At 33.6% G+C, this 18,271-nt stretch overlaps 1 protein-coding gene and 1 pseudogene across 4 annotated transcripts in view; both read right to left on the reverse strand.

The window, feature by feature from the left end:
• LOC127731964 (furin-like protease kpc-1) overlaps window positions 1-18,271 on the reverse strand; it is a 183,784-nt gene that overhangs the window by 51,606 nt on the left and 113,907 nt on the right. The window lies entirely within an intron of this gene.
• Window positions 2,375-14,799, reverse strand: LOC127731907 (neuroendocrine convertase 2-like; annotated as a pseudogene).

Genomic DNA, 18,271 nt, shown 5'->3' on the forward strand with positions numbered 1-18,271 from the left:
TGTTCGATTCGCTCGTGTATGTAACAACGTATTAGATTTTAGCGAGAGAAATTTGTGTATTACTGAAAAATTATTACACCAGGGTTTTCGATATCATAAACTAGTCAAAACATTTACTAAATTGTATCATCGGTATAATGACATCATTCGTAAATATAACTCAACATGCAGACATCTTATACGTTCGGGTATTTCACATCCAATCTTTTATGGTAATATTCTTTACAAAGCACAAAAATGTCAGTATTCACCTCAAAAGCTAACAAAACCTTTAAACAGACTAATTAAGAAGGGATATAGTTACGATACTGTTGTCAGGTCATAAAAGATTGCATATTTTGGCTTTAATATTGATTCACTTATAGGGTCTTTACATCGGAATTAAACATATTTATTCTAAAACCAGTTGTTGGCATGACACGGGTTATGTTCTTCTCATATATTTTATGATGGTATAATACTAAACCCCTAAAAGGAGGGATTGTGCCTGATATTCATATGATGAAGACATAATCTTTCAATCAGTCTAATTGAGGTCTGGAGCTGGCATGTCAGTAACTGCTAGTAGTCTGTTGTTATTTATGTATTATTGTCTTTTTGTTTATTTTCTTTTGTTTCCTATTCTGACATCGGACTCGGACTTCTCTTAAACTGAGTTTTACTGTGCGTACTGTTGTACGTTTGTTTTTTCTACATTGGCTAGAGGTATAGGGGGAGGGTTGAGATCTCAAAAACATGTTTAATCCCGCCGCATTTTTGCGCCTGTCCCAAGTCAGGAGCCTCTGGCCTTTGTTAGTCTTGTATCATTTTAATTTTAGTTTCTTGTGTATAATTTGGAGTTAAGTATGACGTCCATTATCACTGAACTAGTATACATATTTGTTTAGGGGCCAGCTGAAGGACGCCTCCGGGTGCGGGAGTTTCTCGCTGCATTGAAGACCCATTGGTGGCCTTCGGCTGTTGTCTGCTCTATGGTCGGGTTGTTGTCTCTTTGACACATTCCCCATTTCCATTCTCAATTTTATTGATTCTAACAGTTTCTGTCTTTCTATAATAGTTTCAAATATTACAAAAAGGTAAAACTATTTATTTCTCCCACATGTCCTATACTGATTTTTTTTTAATTTTAATTTTGTATTGCTGATCATTTTTGCTCATAACTGCATGAACTGTTTTGGTCTAAACTTTTAAAAATAATAACAAGTAAGGTTTTATTTCTTTAAGGATCACCATTTAATGGTAATTACCCTTATAAAGGGGTAAATCTAAGGTTTTAATCATATTGATTTTTCGTGAATCTTATATTGCTGATCGTGCTTGTGTTTCAAGTTTTTTTCAATGGTTTTCAAGTGAATAGGCTAAAATTCTAAAATTGAAAAATCTCATAAAGAGGCAATAACTCCTGAATTAATTTGGGTACAAATCCAAAGTAGAAAGATCTTGACATTCGGAGCATATTTACCCAGTTGGATTTTCTATGTCTATAATGGTCTTCACGATATCAAACAATAAACTGTTTTTATCCTTAGGTTCTACTTATATTACTGTTCGTTAATGGATTAGAATAAAGTTAAAACTTTTACATGTTTAATCCAGATACTCTAAGGATCAACCATGTTAAATTGTGTTTAAATTCGTTTTGTAGGTTAATATTCTTAAACAAATGAAACAGATAATGGAAGGATGGTATGCAAATATTTCGGTGAGATGAGCACAACATTGCGTAACAAATTTAAACAAAATTGAATGCCAATTCTAACATGATTACTGATTTTTTTTATATTTAACTATCTTGCAATACAACTTACTCTCCCATGGATCTGTTGTAGTACCGTAAAACCTCAGAGACCACCGGATTAATGTTACTTAAAATATACAGAACATCCTCATATTAAACTGTATAAACAAATAATACACTTATACTTTATTGCGATGCTTCTTTTGAGCAGAACATTTCAAAGCATTAGAAATTGTACTCTCGTCATAATGAAAAATGGAAACAAAAGAATTAGACCAAATTGAATGTTTTCATTTGACAACTCATTTAATAGATCAATTTATTTATATACAACTGGAAACACCACTATATTGACAACAATGTGTGAACAAAACAAACAGACATAATGGGTAACCATATCAACAAAAGGGGTACAGCAGTCAATATTGTGTTATAATCTTAATCAATACAAAAACAAACAAATATGTCAATAAAGAAAAACAAAAAGGCATATAGATAAAGGGCATTAGCATAAACAAAAGACAGGAATACAAAAGTAGCACAATGACGGGATGTATAAGTATTATTTATATTTGAATGCAATCATGTATACAATATGTTATGACGCATATGTTTTCTACATTATAATCATCAGTGTCAAACTAACTTAGATACAACATTGTTTACATTCAACATACCTTTAAGTAACAAATTCAATATTGACTAAATCAAAAAGAATTTTAATAGTCGATGATATGTATTAATGTATCTATCGTATTCAGTCTTTACGGAGTCGTCATATAATACAATACGTCGCCATGGTTACGAGAATTTATATGCTTTTGTACCAAGTCAGGAATACGACAGTTGTTATCCATTCGTTTGATGTGTTTTAGCTTTTGATTTTGCCATTTGATTAGGGACTTTCCGTTTTGAATTTTCCTCGGAGTTCGGTATTTTTATTGTTTTACTTTTTGATATGAACAAATAGTTTTACCTCTAACATTATTGACTTTTGGACTTATCTGCAAGGTCCAAATTCCAATTGGAGTTTCTCCCCAAAAATGTACTGACATATAGGTCCAAGTTAATCTCCCAGAAGATGGATAATCCTCTGCATCTTGAGTCCTCTGGTGTAACAGGTTGCTCATTGTACCAGCTTGTGAAATTAGGTACAATTGAGTAACACCTCTCTTTTTTGTATAAGAAAATGTTACATCGGCTTCTACATGTTCCAAATAGTTTATTTCTGAACAATCTAGAACAGTTATATCAATGAAATCCGATGTTGAAGATGGTGTGCTCCTACAAAAACAATCTTGTTCACATTGATTCATTGATCACTTGCACCATTTTAGTTTATAATTCTATTTGCATTTATTCATATTCATCATTTAAAATTGTCAAAAATAAAGAAAATCTGTACACGTCCTTAAAAACAATGATACATAACACACACACAATGTGTATGTATCATCCATTTGTACGAACTGAGAATGGTCGGTAAACGAAAGGACTGACATCAACTAAGAGTCTTAAAGGAGATCGTTCATCTGGCAAAATTATGCCATACTAATATCTGCCTAGAACCAGGATAAAAATATTTACAATAGATTTTAAAGTTGATAGGATTTAGAAGTTTATTTTCTAATTACTAGTACTATACAAATAAGGAGATGTGTTGTAATTGCAAGTGATACAACTATTTAACAGAGACCAATGATGTGGATGTAAGCAAATATAGGTTATTGTACGGCATTTTAGAATAATCCGAACCTATACCACATTGTGTGCTATAAAGGCCAACGATATGACAAAATGAGAAACACTATATACGAGAAAAACAACTGCATGTTTCATTTCAACAAAATAATAATAACAAAAAAATAAAGAGAGGTGTTGTAATTGCAAGTGGTACAACTATACATCAGAGACCAATGATGTGGGTGTAAGCAAATATAGGTCATCGTACAGCTTTCTAGAATTAGCAGAACCTTTACCGCATTGTGTGCTATAAAAGCCAACGAAATGACAAAGTTAGACACACTATATACGGGAAAAACAACGGTCTGATTCAATTTAACAACATAAACAAAAAAACAAGTATGACAGACAGCAACCGATAACCACTGGATTACGGGCTTCTGCCCTAAGAACCAAAATCATCTCCCTGTCACCAACTGGAATATGTTTCTCAATAAACTACCGACTGACATTGTCCTTTTCTCGTCGACTTATGAGTTTGAGTATCTCTTCGGTATCTTCTGCTTCTTTTTACTACAGAAAGTTAATCTTTTCGTAAGTTATGGTCTGTATGGTATTTTCAACGGTTTGGACACGTGACAAATGTTACTTGAAATGCTTACACCGTCAAAGCACTTGACTTCAGTGTTTTTACAGTGCTTGCGATAACTTCAAGATTGTCTATTTGTACTTTGAGTAATTTTAATAGTATATAGAGGCAACAGAACTTTACAGATGTTAAAATCCTTTAAATCCACAAAGACATAAAAAGCACGGCAAACACAAATCTACCGGAATTACATGAACACAGGAAATACTTACATATATGGAAATTTGTTCCTTGAAGCACAAGTCTGATGTTGTGGTACTGATTTCTATTTTGAACCAACAGATACCATAGTCTCAGCATTCATAAGACCGAAGCCTAGAACCTGGCTGACTAATCATAAGAACTATAAATTATACAACATAATAAGAGGAAAATATATCAAAATTATTTTAAAATCATGAATGAACAAGATGCGGAATTATTAACTTTCTTCAAAGTTTCGTGTGAGAACGACAATACCCACATTTGCAACAAAATTTCAGTAGAGTATATGTTTTGATTTTTGTTTTTTTAACATACATTTTCCCTCCAAAAATGCAATATCGGAGATAATAAATGTATATGTACAGAACTGTAACATTAATATAGTCTAATTGCAAGCAAATTCACGCATTTAGGTCTGTTTGAATGAAAAGAGTATTATTATGTGTGTCTTTTATTTTCGTTAAATAGATAAAAAAACAAATGTATTCCTATAAAAGAATAATTTCATGACCATTAGTTGCTCGATTTCAAATGTAGATTTTATCGGGTCTAGGTTTTATCAACCAGAAAATGTAAAGATAGCACCAGTTGTTCATCCATAATTCTAAACTCATTATTTAGTTGTCTTATTCTTGTTATGGTCTTTCCAATGAATTTGAAATAGTACTGACACTTACCGATTGTTGAAGAGCGAACATTGGCCTTTATATTGTTTATGGTTTAAATGTAATGTCATTGGCGTATTCTCCTCATATATTATTTAGAATGATTTTTCGAAAGGTTCTGTGATCCCAATACTCCAGGCTGTGTTTGAGACAAGAAAAACCTTAAAATATGCAACATCTGACGTACATATCGTCAAAAATTGTTTTCTTCAATAATTTGCAGAAAATGGTATCCCATTTTACCCTAACATAAAAGTGGGATATTGTTTTCTTATTTTTGGATTAAAAAATGTCCATCGGATGAATTATATGGTGAAATAAAACTCACTATTCTAGATAAAAACGTTATCGATTACTGTCTAATTAAATTATAATTTTATAGTACAAAGTAAAATCACAAAAATACCGAACGCCAAGGAAAATTCAAAACGGAAAGTTCATAATTAAATGGCAAAATCAAAAGCTCGAACACAGCAAACGAATGGTTAACAACTGTCATATTCCTGACTTGGCACAGGCATTTTCTTATGTAGAAAATGGGTGGATTAAACCTGGTTTTATAGTAAACCTCTCACTTGTATGACAGTCGCATAAAATTCCGTTATATTGACAACGATGTGTGAACAAAACAAAGAATAAAATCACAAAAATACTGAACTCCGAGGAAAATTCAAATCGGAAAGTCCCGTCATATGTAACAAAGAAACATAAAACGGCATATACACAAAGCACATTAGCAAAAAATGAAAAACAAAAACTTACCATAGCACAATAATGGGATGTATAAAAGAGGAACGAAAGATACCAGAGGGACAGTCAAACTCATAGATCGAAAACAAACTGACAACACCATGGCCAAAAATAAAAAGACAAACAGACAAATAATAGTACAGATGACACAACATAGAAAACTAAAGACTAAGCCACACGAACCCCACTAAAAACTGGGGGTGATCGCAGGTTCTCCGGAAGGGTACGCAGATCCTGCTCCACATGTGGCACCCGTCGTGTTGCTTATGTTATTACAAATCCGGTAAATTGTCTAATTCGGTAGGTCACATTCGTGAAAAGGGAAGGGTATTGTAGTTACGACATAAAGAACATATCCGATATCATCTGTGAAACGGTTATTCCATAACTGTCAACCAACTCGTGATGGCGTCCGTAAAATTTACGAAGGGATGATTTCAACTTTATATAAGTACAGAGCCACATCAAATGGATATCACCAAAAACAGACTAAAAAGTAAAAGTAATATTAAGATAAATAAAAGAATACTATAACACGTTATTTAGATGATAAACAACGTCAGTACGCAGAATCTATACTTCAAGACCATCGTATATTATTTGTGAAGTTGATACGGAATATTTATCAACGAGGTATTGGTACCTTTCGATGAACTTGTTATTGTCTGAAGCAAGAAACAAAGCAATTTTTCGGTATATGAATATTACTAGTAATTGTGTAAGTAATCTATTATATTAACTTTTTAAAAAGGGGTTGCTAATTATTTGGCATTTTTACCGCGTAAAAGCAAATCATTTTTTTTCAATAATTTAAAAATAAACCATGAGAATCAGGTTAGAATATCACATGATTTAGATCTTATAACGCCTTTATTAAAGCGATTACCTCACATTTTTTATACGAAAGTTAAAATGTGTTTGAAGACGTTTTCTGGTACTAGTATTTCAATTTAACTTATAAAGGAAACCACGAAATTTTTTTTCTTAAAGCTTTATAAAATATTTACGATGAACATTTAACAGAAAACCACCACTTATCAATAACACACGATTACCACTAAACGAATTAAATGTTTTAGCAAACTGCAGTAGCATTTAATCGGGAAAAATATTGACCTTACACAGGTCATTATTGTATGCATTGAAGTCCTTTTGACTGAAGCTTGGTATCGTTTTGTTTTAAAGAAAAAGCCCTATCGTTCTCAAAGGAAATAGCTCCATATAGGTATATAAATAGTTAATAAACTTACATTCTTGATTTGCTCCATTTATTGACCAATCAGAAAAGGTATCAATGAAATTGTTCCTGTTTGAAGTCAACACAACTAGATGTTGTATATCTCTCCATGTCAGATTTGGACTGCAAATTCAATTTGTTTTTATATTGAAACATAGACTTAGCAAAAACACAACGAACACACAAATATCCATTTTCAACTATTTTCTATTTGCTCCTTGTTGCTCCATGAACTCGTACAAGGACAAACAATGATGGTATTTAGGGCACTACAAAAGCGTTGCAAATCGACTCCACGTCCAAACGTGAAAAAAAGGAAAACAAGAAGACATCCCACAGTCAACAAACAAGTATGAAAATATTGAGCATAGATGCCCTCAACCTAATAAAAAAAACCAGGATAAACCCTGGTGTACCAAAAAAGTAAGAAGTTTTTTTCCTTTTCTAAGGAGAAACACACATTACTAAGATATCCAAGGGAATATTATTTCGACCCTTTTTCGTATGCAACCGGATGTGACGTACTATGATTTGGTGGTATTACACCTATACAGGAAATCAGAAAGTGAATTATGTTAAACACTAAGGATACCGTAATCGTGCGGTATTTCGAATATTTTTAATTTAAAATATTAAAATTTTAAAATTATTTATGCAATATGAACTTGTTAAACTGCACCTGAATATCGAAAAAATATACACTATAAAAAAGAAGATGTGGTATGAGTGCTAATGAGACCAAGTCACAACGTGTAAAAGGTAAACAATTATAGGTAAAAGGCCTGTCCTAAGGCATCATATCAGTCTATAATTTAGAAGTTGTCGTTTGTTGCTGTATCTTATTTTTCCCCTTTAATGTTTTGTACCTTACTCAAGCCGTAGGTTTTCTTGTTTTATATTTGCCATGTCAAGGCCTTTTAAAACTTGATATGCAATATGTGTTTTGCGTATTGTTGAATGCCGTACGGTGACCGTTAGTTGCTAGTATCTACGTCATTTGGTCTGCGATTGATAGTTGTCTCATATGCAAGTGTATTTACATCTTCTTATTTTATCAATATATTTAGCTTTTAGCTCATGTTGTAAGTTTAGAAAGCGTATCACTGGAAGGTTGTATTGCTCTTAGTTTGCGTTGCTCCAAATGTAGGACTAACTTGGCTTCAAGCACAGAACTTACTTTGCTTCAAGCGTACAACTTACTTTGCTTCAGGAGTAAAACTTACTTTGCTTCAAGTGTCATGGCAATAATTGCAGATGCAATAGGCGCCGAAAAAGAAGTCCCCTGAATACCGTCGTTTGTACAACCTGACTTAATTTTTGTTGCTGTCTGAAATATACAAGTCATTACAAGATCAACGGTTTTGTATAATATAATAAAACTATCATTTACCATTCTTTTTATACGAAATAATCAATATATAACCACTTTTACGTAATACAGAGAATCAAAGAAACACATACAGATGTTAATGAAGAACTTGAGTTTATATGAAAACTTAATTACCATAAGATATACAAGTGAGAGGTTAAGCTAGCTTTAAAACCAGGTTTAATCCACCATTTTCTACATAAAAAAATGCCTGTACCAAGTCAGGAATATGATAGTTGGTATTCATTCGTTTGATGTGTTTGAGCTTTTGATTTTGCCATTTGATTAGGGACTTTCCTTTTTGAATTTTCCTCGGAGTTCAGTATTTTTGTGATTTTACTTTTTATATATCAATGATTCACTGTTTTTTTTCAGGATTCGATGGAGAATAAGCAGTGTTTTGACAGTTCTCTGAAACGAGTAATGGCATTCTTATAACATTCTGCCCGGTGGAACTGTATCAAATATAGCTCGTCATCATATGTTTTAACTGTAGGTTAATAGATAAATGAGAGTTATATAATTGTTAGTTAAATGCTTTCAGAATAAATGACACCGTTATCATCCATGGCTTTTTGTTTTTGAAGCGAATCACCTACCAAACATTTATTGTGTATATACTATTTGCATACTCGTCAGCATTACAATTATCATTCAATCCCCATTTCCTGCTGAAATAACGTAAATGGCGCCCTTTCCATTTCTACCCTAGAATTTAAAAAAAATATAAATATGCGTATTAAGAAGCACAAAAAAAAGTTAATTATGTTGCTTCAATAAAAGACTATTATGACTATCGTTATGATTGGGTTTTTTTCGATTAGAAACTTGCTATGCAACGTCAAACCAAAAGATTATGTGAATCATTAAAGCATTTAGATATATAAGAATCATAAAAAACAATAATATCTAGTTTGTCTTATCAAAAACAAAGTGTTGCTCTGAAAGCGGCATTAATGAGTTACTAAATGTAATTAAATCATGGTATTTATGTTTGTTTTTTTTTTTGGAAAGTGTATCTAGAACAATATATTCACATGTTTGGGCCGGGATGGGTGGGGGTAGTTAGCTTCCGTGTTGGCAGAGACCTTCCTGCAGAAATAAGAACGAAGATCACAATTTCGAGTTCAGAAACACGCACTTCATACCAAATCTGATTGAATAGCATTATCGAAAGGGAAAATATGGTAACTGTACAGAAAAAATGCCTGAAGCAATTTCAATTGAAACATATACCGTTTATCGTTTTTTTCGCTCGTGTATAATTTTCGCTTTGTTCGCGGTACATACAGAAACGCGAAAAGTTGACCCCGCGTAAATTTTTCCTGCCTATTCCTAGATTTACAGCTGCTCTTTAAACGTTTCAAAGATAACACTGCTAATTATTGAGTTACATAAAATTTATATGTAAACTCATTTAACCCTAGTGTAAAGGTGAAATTGCATTCTATATAAAATCAGTCTTTTGTGTTGCTCGGTAGATCACAAGTGTTATATTTAATTAAGATATCTGTTTCTATAATAATAAGATTGGCTAATCATACATGTCATACCTTTTGACCACACTGAAGTCAGTGACATGTTCAAAAATGTTAATTACCGATATCTATTGATTGTTGTCATAACCCGAACATTTTACATTTAGTGTAAAAATTACATATTTACACACATATGCTTTCAAAATGCTCTGTTATACCCGCACAAACTTGATTAAAAACTTCAATTTTTACCATATGTGTATTTTAGTTTGTAATACACGTATTTATATGTAATCGATTATCTGTCGTACATTCAAATTTATGTTGTTTACACCTTTAACAGTACAATACGGAGATTGTTTTTCGCGTGTATTTTCCAATTCAGCGAGAATTGAACACATCGAAAATTTTACCTGCTCATTTTGTCATGAAATCGCGAAAAAAAAAACGCGAAAAAAAACGCGAAAAAAATCGATATACGGTATTTGTGTTCTCTTTCTACGAATATTTGAATAGGCATTTGTATTTAGTAACCGAACATTTCTGTCGAAGGTGATATTTCAGCGAAAACAACGAACAAATCTTGGTTAAGACAGTTTCATTTTCCTTTTTGAACAATCATTTTATCATTTGTCTTAAACTGTATTTATAACACTTTAAAGAATATGAGAACATGTAAACACTTTGTTTTACTTACTGCTGATACACTTTGCTTTACTTACTGCTGATACTCCATTGAGGAGTGCTTTCTCTGCTAAATAGCCAAGGCCTTTAAATCCACTACCCAGCTATTTGAATATATATCAACATTTGATAAGTAATGCAGAAAAGCTGTAGCCTCATCTGAATCAACTGTATTATTTATATTATCTTGGGTACCAAGCAACTGAACTCCTGTAAAACAAATTAATTTTAAAGTGTTAGGAAATCGTGGATGAAATATATTCTATTCGGAATTTTGGGGTCCTTAACTTCGTACTTCCGGTTTTTGATTGGGTTCGTGTTGCTCGGTCTTTAGTTTTATATGTTGTGTGTTGTATAATGTTGTTTGTCTTTTTGTCTTTTTTAATTTTTTGCCATGGTGTTGTCAGTTTATATCAAGGAAACATTTTTCGTAATATTCATTTGAAGTGGTTCGGTACTTTTACATCCCGTGGTATGAGTGCCAATGAGACAACTTTCCACCCAAGTCACAATGTGTAAAAAGTAATCAGTTATGGTTCAAAGAAGTGCCTTCTATTTTGTCTGTTTGTTTTGTTCACACATTGTTGTCAATATAATTGAATTTCATGTGACTGTCATACAAGTAAGAGGTTTAGCTAGCTATAAACAAGGTTAAATCCATCATTTTCTATATAAGAAAATGATTGAACCAAGTCAGGAATATGACAGTTGTTATCCATTCGTTTGATGTGTTTGAGCTTTTGAATTTGCCATTTGATTGGGGACTTTACGTTTTGAATTTTCCTCGGAGTTTGATATTTTTGTTATATTACTTTTTATTTCGACTTTTTTGCATATCTTTTGGTATCTTTCGCTTCTCCTTTATTATGGTTTATATAAGACATTTGACCAAACATATTGTTAATTTTAAAAATCATAACGATTTTTCATGGTATAATTCGTTTTTGAAACATTTTACTGACGAGACCTTGTTATGTTGAAGTAGAAATTTCCTTAGTTTCCAAAGATATTCATGGCACCAGTTCCCATGTTATAACAGGAAACCTTAACATCGTCCATCACCGAGAGTTAAAATCATTCGTCAGTAAAGGACCTAATTACCTAAATAACGCTCCCCCCACCGCCCCCCCCCCCACCCCCCACCACCCCCCCCCCACCCCGTCAATTATTAATAAGGGTCCTAACATCATCCACGACTCTCTCCGTTAGAGGATTTACCATGTTTTTCTTGGATACCTATTCTTGAAAAGGCCGGTCTAGACAAAAGGAAGTTGAAAAAGTATCGACCCGTCTCTAATCTTCCGTTTGTATCTAACGTGGTCGAAAAGGTCGTTGAGACTCGCCTTGAAAACCATCATACGTCAAACTCTCTTCACGACAATGTACACTCAGCCTACAGTGCGTGTCATTCGACCGAGACAGCATTACTTCGTGTGCATTATTACATCACTGTTGCACTTGATAACGAACGTTGTGCCGTTTTATCATTGCTAGACCTGTCGGCTGCTTTTGATGTTATCGATCATACTATTCTGATAAAGCGGACAAAATACTCTTGTGGGATAGCCGGTACAGCACTTAGTTGGTTGAAGTCGTATCTCGAGACGCGGACTCAACGAATCGCTATTGGTTCTGTTCTTTCGGATGAGATTCGTCCCCTATTTGGTGTTCCTCACGGATCGGTCCTTGGAACAAAACTTTATTGCATTTCCTCAAGACCAATTGGCGAAATATGTAAACGCCAAAATATGAGCTATCACTGTTATGCCGACGACACACAAGTTTATCTCGTATTCAAACCACTTAATAATTTGACGAACAAATCAAAGTGACTTGAGGCTTGCGTAGCTAACATCAGCATTGGATGTGCTCTAATATGTTAAAATTAAACGAGGATAAAACGCAACTGATAGTATTTGCTCCGAAAAATCCGAGTGAAGGAATTTTCAGAATTGCATCTCAATTTTGGTGGGAACCATGTCAGTAATGCCGAGTGCGTAAAAAACCTAGGCATTTATTTTGATAAAACTTTGGCAATGGACAAACAAATTAGTGCTGTTTCAAAATCATGTTTTATTCAGATCAGAAACATAGGACGAATTCGTCCATTATTACCGAAAAAGCATGGAAACGTTAGTATGCTCTCTTGTTACCTCTCGTTTGGATTATGGGAACGCATTGCTGTATGGGCTCCAGGCAACATCGATGCAAATATTACAGCGAGTCCAAAACACAGCAGCCAGGGTCATTACAAGGAAGAGGAATTACGACCACATCACATCAATCCTGAAGTCTCTCCATTGGCTGCCCGTAACGTATCGGTGCCAATATTAACTTCTTGTGTATGTGTTCAAGGCTTTGCACGAGGAGGCACCGTTCTACCTACAACATCTCGTTCTTTAAACAAACCAATGTGTGCACTTAGATCTGAAAATGCCATGATTTTTAACAACATCACGTGTGAGAACTAAAAACATATGGGAAAAGAAGATTCGACAAAGCGGCAGCCGTTCTGTGGAATGATTTGCCAAGTGATCTACGAAACATCCATTCTGTAGACGTTTTAAAAAAAACCCTGAAAACTCATCTATTCAGACATGCTTTTCATAGTTCTTAAAATATTTCTATATCATTGTAATTTTTGAATTTTTAAGCAATTATTTTTTGAATTTTTAACTTATATTTTATATCTACCTGTTTGACGTCAAACGCGCGAGTCTACGCGCCAGGACTTAAAATCTTTCAATCCTTTATGGGTGGATTTTACATAGATAGATAAAATCGTACAATAAAAAAGCAAAATGAGGATGTTTAATTTGATGTATGCTTTTTTGTGCTTCTTGGTTACATTTGTTTGTTTTAAAGTGATTAAGATGACAACACAATATTGACTGCTGTACCCCTATTTTTGACATTTTTACCTATTGTGATCGTTTGTTTTGTTAATCATCGATGTCAATATAAGGAAATTTGATGCAACGGTCATACAAGTGTGAGAGGTTAAGCTAGCTATAAAACCAGTTTCAATCCACCATTTTCTACATAAGAAAATGCCTGTACCAAGTCAGGAATATGACAGTTGTTATCCATTCTTTGATGTGCCTGAGCTTTTGATTTTGCCATTTGATTAGGGACTTTCCTTTTTGAATTTTCCTCGGAGTTTAGTATTTTTGTGATTTTACTTTTTATTGGTAATTTTAGAATTTTTTAACAAATATTTTTGAAGCTTTAACAATTACTATTATTGGTATAGTTTTTAATATCCTCTTAATTTTAATATGCCCATTTTATATAAATTTTATTGTTTATCAGTAAATTTAATAGTATAGTTTTATAGGCAATATTTTAATACTAATAATAATGAATATGTGCATGAAGAAAAATTATTTTAATATTTTTGCGTGTTTATTTAAGAAAGTCCGCACCATGATATTAACAACAAATGATTGGCCATTGTAGTAGGTTACATAATTATCTGAAAAAATATCATATAAGAATTCGTGTTTTTTTTCAGAAATCATATCAAAGAGAACAGAAATGTGTAAACAGTCTACAGGAATGTCACATCAATCAGAGGAAGCTTGTGTGCAAAACACAGAGATGATCACTCTCCCTGTTACGCTTCCAAAGCAGATATATAAAAGGTCTAATAGTGTTATAATTTGCAAGGGTGAGCTGGACCAACATGAATATGTTCAGTTACGACAAAGTATATCAAATATGAAATCAAGTACGTCACGAATTCGTCTGAAATTGAAACGACAGACGATCACAAATATAGAGGTTTTGTAATCTTCAATGAAGACATAATTATTCGACAGCAAAGCAAAGCCAGGAATTCCGACGAACTTGCAAGAGGAACTTAACACAATCAAAGAAACATTAGACGAAGTGGAAACATTAATAGATGTTTAGTCGGAAAGGAAAGAAAACGTTTGTGCAAAATTTCATAATTACTTAAAATTTGAAGTAGAAACCAATAAAGAATCATCTAAACGTTCCAAAGGTCTGTTCGACTTGTTAGACTACTTATTCATGCTTCAATGGATACCAAAGCAGTATCTAAATATATTGCCAGTGACTTTGAATACTTATTTTGATAGCTTGTCTTCTGGTTGTGCAATATCTACGGACGAATCTATGTCAAATAGTCTTCTACGACTTCATTCATTTAACAATTTCCCTCGATCAGTAGACATTTTTGTAAGTAATCTATCTAAAGCAGGATTTTATTTCACAGGAAACGACGATAACGTACAGTGCTACGCATGTGGAATAACATACCGGACCTGGAAACGTGACGATAATCCATTAGAAATACACAGACGATTCTCACCCTCATGTCCACATCTTCGTAACAGTGATATTGTTGCTATAGATACAAATGGACAGCAACACATGACTTCTGGGGATGCAAGATTAAGTAATATACCAACACAATCTGTTTTCATACAAAGCATTAATTTACAACAATCTATAGGAAAACAAAAAAGTGGTGGTTTGTTTGATGACCGAACTTTAAGCCACATAACGCAAAATTCTACAATTAATTCAAACGGAGCAACAGGTCACAATCAACTAATTGGAAATGATACTATCAAACATGTGGAACAGAAACCAAGCAGGAATGCAGTCAATACCACTTTGGAATATACAGAAAACAAAAAAGAAACATACTCAGAACCGGAAATGAATAACACACTTAGACATGAGCATGTGGCTGTTATGAATCAACAAGTTCAAGCCGAATAAGTAACAATGACACTTCTTCATTTGGTATCGATCTTGATAATCCCAGATACCCAAATAACGCTGTTTTAGGGGGATAGATTTATAAAAGCCGTCCAAGATAAGCATGAACACTTGGTAAGTAAATTAAAGAGGCATGCTATTCAGTTAGGTTAAACCATAACATTCATTTTTCAATATCTTTTTTTGCATCATTTAAATTATTAGAAATTCATTTCACATTAACATGTTAATATTATTTAATTTAAGAATAAAGAAGAAAGTAATAAAAGTGACCAAATTACATTCTTTAAAACGACAGAAACAACTCAAAATGTCCCCCATTTACATTCACACAGCAATCCACAACAAAGTAGCAGTACCAGCTATCTTGATACAGCAGCAGCAAGGAGTGTCCCAGAGATGGGATAAACACAAGAACAGGTGCTTCGAGTTATTCAGCATTTTTTACTGGATAAACCAGGTATATGTATAAACTATAACTCAATTGAGGAGACTATTACAAGCTATAACAACGAATGTCGAGTATTTTACTCTAGATTAGAGTAAGTAAGTAAGTAAGTAAATTTTATGTATAGTCGGGCATGATATGTACAATTCAACAAGGTAAACATGAGCTCTGTAGAGCTCTTAACCGACTTGATATTTAAAAACAAATAACAAATTATAAGCACATTTGACAAACTTCACATACAAATAAAAACACATGCATAATATAAATTAATAGCTAAGCAAACATGCATAAATCAAAGCAAACAATCTAAAAAGAAAAGAAAAGCAAATTTTGCTTTAACTGTCATAAAGACAAAAGCTAAGCAAATAAATAAAACAAAAGCAAGCAATAAACAAAAAACAAAACACAGGGCCAGAAGATTCGAGCTGTGAGACAGCAAATTTATTGTCTACAATTATAGTAATACAAAAGCGGGCCGTAACTCTTTTATTATTTTTTTTTAGTTTTGAGAATGCTTTTAAGTAGTTGCTTATGCAATATAGATATAACTCCCAATAAGGTTTGTATGAAAAAAGTTTGCTGCATTATATATAAGCATACATAATATGGTTAAGAGGCGACAAAAAAAATTTAGCAACTTCAGAAATTATTGTTTGCATTTATGTTAGCGTTTGTTGAACAATCGATGCAATTTGGGCGACATCTATCTTGTCGCAGTTTTCGCAATGATAACGACATCGCAAAAAGTTCTAAATTTACTGTAGTTGCGTTTAGATATACGTTATATTAAAGATAAGCTAGAGTTTTCTTTGTAGTTCTTACGTTTAGATAATTTTCAACATATAAAAATAAGAATCCGTGTTAAAAATAATTTAAAACCTAATTTCTTACTTTGCAAATTTTTAGTTCTTCCCTCGCCAGGATTCGAACTCATGCTACTGAGATATCGTGACACCAAATCGCCGGCACTGTATCCGACGCGCTAGACCACGCGACCACCTAGGCTTCACAATAATAAAGCTTTCGGTGGCCGGGTGTTACCTTTCCTCGTCAGTTTCAATCTAGCGTCGTAATACATTACATGATATATAAGGCATGAAGATGGAATTGTTACAGATCAGCTCAAATATCTATTGTAAAGGATCCTACAAATTAATGCAAGATACAGTCACAGAAATAATTATATTTATATGTACGTCTGAACCAGTGAAAACTCTACAACAGATTTATCCATCGGATCACCAGCAGTGATGGTGATACAAGGCTGTGCACATTCTGTATATACAACTCGTTTAAACATCAGCCCAACAATGTTAGATCTGTAAATTTGTTCGCAAATTTTTAGTTCTTCCCTCGCCGGGATTCGAACTCATGCTACTGAGATATCGTGACACCAAATCGCCTGCACTGTATCCGACGCGCTAGACCACGCGACCACCTAGGCTTCACAATGATAAAGCTTTCGGTGGCCGGGTGTTACCTTTCCTCGTCAGTTTTAATCTAGCGTCGTAATACAGTACATGATATATAAGGCATGAAGATGGAATTGTTACAGATTAGCTCAAATATCTATTGTAAATGATCCTACAAATTAATGCAAGACACAGTCACAGAAATAATTATATTTATAAGTACGTCTGAACCAGTGACAACTCTACAACAGATTTATCCATCGGATCACCAGCAGTGATGGTGATACATGGCTGTGTACATTCTGTATATACAACTCGTCTAAACATCAGCCAAATAATGTTAGATCTGTTAATTTGCTTTCGCAAATTTTTAGTTCTTTCTTCGCCGGGATTCGAACTCATGCTACTGAGATATCGTGACACCAAATCGCCTGCACTGTTACTGATATGGGAACTCATAGAAAAGTAACAAAAATAAAGCTAAATTACAGCAAACATGAGATCACCCTCAATTTTTGGTGAGGTTCGTGTTACAGTCTTTAGTTCTCTATGTTGAGTTTTGTGTACTATTGTTTGTCTGTCTGTCAGTCTGGTTGTCTGTTTCGTTTTTAGCCATTTCATTGTCACTTTATTATCGACTTATGAGTTTGAATATTACATAGAAGATGTGGTATGATTGCCAATGAGACAACTCTCCACAAGAGACCAAATGACACAGAAATTAACAACTATAGGTCACCGTACGGCCTTTAACAATGAGCAAAGCCCGAACCGCATAGTCAGCTATGAAAGGCCCCGAAATGACAAACGTAAAACAATTCAAACGAGAATACTAACGGCCTAATTTATGTACAAAAAAATGAACGAAAAACAAATATGTAACACATCAACAAACGACAACCACTGAATTACAGGCCCCTGACTTGGGACAGGCACATACATACAGAATGTGGTGAGGTTAAACATGTTAGCGGGATCCCAACCCTCCCCCTAACCTGGGACAGTGTTGTAACAGTACAACATAAGAACGAACTATAAAAATAAGTTGAATAAGGCTTAACTCATCAGATGGATACAGATAGAAATACATATAACAAAAACACAGAGTGGACGTGGCCGGGTAAATGTATATCCCAACAACAAAAAAACAATAAGTACTGATCTGAGAGTACTCGCAGTTACTGACAGCTAGTTCAAAA

This window comes from Mytilus californianus, unplaced genomic scaffold (assembly GCF_021869535.1).
Source record: "Mytilus californianus isolate M0D057914Y unplaced genomic scaffold, xbMytCali1.0.p SCAF_21, whole genome shotgun sequence".
Classification (NCBI taxonomy): domain Eukaryota; kingdom Metazoa; phylum Mollusca; class Bivalvia; order Mytilida; family Mytilidae; genus Mytilus; species Mytilus californianus.